This window comes from Hylobates moloch, unplaced genomic scaffold, assembly GCF_009828535.3.
Source record: "Hylobates moloch isolate HMO894 unplaced genomic scaffold, HMol_V3 SCAFFOLD_6879, whole genome shotgun sequence".
Classification (NCBI taxonomy): Eukaryota; Metazoa; Chordata; class Mammalia; order Primates; family Hylobatidae; genus Hylobates; species Hylobates moloch.
In genome coordinates, this window is record NW_026659154.1 from 604 (window position 1) to 3,671 (window position 3,068).

The 3,068-nt window shown below is 47.0% G+C and overlaps 1 pseudogene; it reads left to right on the forward strand.

Moving 5' to 3' along the window:
• Window positions 1-1,421: 1,421 nt before the first annotated feature.
• Window positions 1,422-1,886, forward strand: LOC116464958 (transmembrane protein 92-like; annotated as a pseudogene).
• Window positions 1,887-3,068: the final 1,182 nt, after the last annotated feature.

A 3,068-nucleotide genomic window follows, 5' to 3' on the forward strand; every position in this document is an offset into this window, starting at 1 on the left:
ATCAGTTATAGATCATAACTGTATCATATGTTATAGATCATAACATATGTTAGATCACATGTTATAGATCATAACATATGTTAGATTATAGGATATAGATCATAACACCATCCCTCAGTGTTGGCCATTTGGTAAACAAAATGTATCATGCAGCATGATTACTTTTGGTAGTTTATCAGATTTGTAGGAAACAATGGTTTCTTTTGTATTCAAAAGTAAAGAAACTCTGGTTCATAAAGTGGCAAACTCCCTTTTCAGAAACCTCACTGTGTGAACAACTGTGGAGTCTTCCAGTGCTTCCACTGCAGCAAATCAGCATTAGCAATGTGGCATAAGTGTAATCTTCACCCTCCACTGCACTACATTCTCCTCACTTCCATGTGAGGGGAGCACTAAGACCACTGCGGTCTGATACTATACAAGTGTCAACTGTTTCCAGGCATCACTGTAGATATATAATTTTTCTGCTTTTTGATATTTAAGAGTATACAGCAAGGAATATTAAGACCATGCTTATTTTGCTTGTGAATAGTGTGATTTTCTAAAATCCCCAAATCATACTATGGGTTATTTTGAGACTGAAAATCTACTCCCATTCCCACTCCTTCCCCTATGTTGGCATACACTATTTTAGAAGCAGAACTTAAGTTTTAGAGGAGGCACTGGCAATTTGGAATATGAAAGAATGTGGCTGGTTTTACCTTGGCTGTTCTTGAATGGCTATTCTTATCCGAGTGAGGCAAACCCAGCATGGGTAGGCGCCCTGGAAGTGGACAAAATAAACCTGTGCTTGTGTCAATTTCTATCTCCTCGTGCTGTTTCCTATATGTCTTCCTTCAGAAAAACTGAGGAAATCGACCGGACTTTTGTTTTGTTTTGTTTTTGCGACAGAGTCTTGCTCTGTCATCTAGGCTGCAGTGCAGTGGCACAATCTCGGCTCACTGCAGCCTTGACCTCTCGGGCTCAGGTGACCCTCCTGTCTCAGCGTCCTGAGTAGCTGAGACCACAGACACATGACACCATGCCCAGCTTTTTTTTTTTTTTTTTGTGGAGATAGGGTCTCCCTATGTCACCCAGGCTGAGACTTTACCAAAAAAAAAAAAAAGAAAGAAAAATCTCTGGCCAGGTGCAGTGGCTCACGCCCGTATTCCCAGCACTTTGGGAGGCCAAGGCGGGCAGCTCACTTGAGGTCAGGAGTTCGAGACCAGCCTGGCCAACATCGTGAAACCCTGTCTTTACTAAAAATACAAAAATTAACCAGGCATGGTGGCGTGCACTGGTAATCCCAACCGCTCGGGAGGTTGAGGCAGAAGAATGACTTGAACTGGGGAGGTGTGGAGGTTGCAGTGAGCCATGATCATGCCACTGGACTCCGGCCTGGGCGAGACTCCATCTCAAAAAAAAAAAGAAAAAATATCTAGGGTCCCCGGCCTCACGCCCACCTTGCTGCTCAGCCTGCTGGCTGGCCCCCAAAATGTTGCAGCTAAATGTGGTCTCTCCTTCGCCTGCCCCAAAGGATTCAAATGCTGTGGCGACAGCTGCTGCCAGGAGAAAGAGTTCTTCCCTGGCCCCTTGAGGATCTCCGTCATCATCTTCCTGGTCATCCTGCCCCTCTTGTGCATCTGTGACCTGGCTAAGAGCTTCTGTCCCAACTGCAGAGACCTGGACTCAGACGCCCTGATGGATTGCTGGGGGCCCCGGGAACTGCCCTCCATCATACCCCTAGAGAGCGTCACAGCATCCCTCTCTGCTTCCCCACCCCCCAACCGTGAGGTGATTCTGAAGCCTACCCGGGGCTGACTCCTACAGAGCCACCCCCTCCCTACAGCTTCAGGCCTGAAAAATATACCAGGGATCAGAGGGCCATTGACAACCCGGCCTTCTGAGTCACCTCCTGCCTAGAATCTTGCCATCAGCAACCTCCTCCCCAGTGCCTCCTAGATCAAGCTAGAGACCGCTGGCACCCCAGGAATGTCCCTGCCCATCCTTCCATGTCTCTGTTCATTCTTGGATTTAACTTATCGCTTTTTCTGCTTCTGTTCCCAACCCAGCTGCCTCTCTTGTCCTGAGGGTTAGGCTGGAGTGACAGTATCTGCCCACCCCGCAACCCAAGAAAGAGGCTGCTGGAAGGAAAATGCCGACCATTGGAGGTGCCTGACCGCAGAATGGGCTACTGTGAGGGGTAGTAAGAGCCCCATTTCTGGAGGTATGCAAATCTTGACTGGACAGCCAGCTCTGAGATTTTATCAGGGCACTTCTATACCTGTGGGAGACTGGACTGGATGAGCTCTGAGCCAGCTTCCAATCCTACCTGAATAGAGAACTCATTGTACCCACCCCCAACACATGATAAACACACATCCTCACTGAAAAAAAAATCTCTGATCTATGTGAAATATTTTATAAACTATAAAGCCACTAAAAACACTAGCTCTTCCACTTTCTTTTTTTTTTTTTCTTTTGAGACAGAGTCTGGCTCTGTCCCCCAGGCTGGAGTGCAGTGGCACCATCTCGGCTCACTGCAAGCTCTGCCTCCCGGGTTCACGCCATTCTCCTGCCTCAGCCTCTCCGAGTAGCTGGGACTACAGGCGCCCACCACCACGCCCGGCTAATTTTTTGTATTTTTAGTAGAGACGGGGTTTCACCGTAGTCTCGATCTCCTGATCCGCCCGCCTCGGCCTCCCAAAGTGCTGGGATTACAGGTGTGAGCCACTGGGCCCGGCCAGGCCTAGTTTTTAATTGAGTTCTTTAGTTCTTTTTGCCTGCCATGGTGACCTTGGATAACTCAACTTCCAGATGGTTTAGCTACTGGTTAGCTGCTTAAAGGACAGTTCACATCAGACTGCAGTGTGAACAAGAGACAAACTTTTGTTGTGTTAAGCCATTGAGATTTATGGGTTATTTGCAACCTTAGCTAATGAATTACCTTGATAAATACACATTGTGGGGATAATGCTGTATTAACTCCTGCTTTGTGTAACCTCCCTAAGTATCCATATTTGCCATTAAAGAAGTTTTATATTCTGTAACTGTTGGTGGATTTCCACCATCAGTTATAGATCATAACT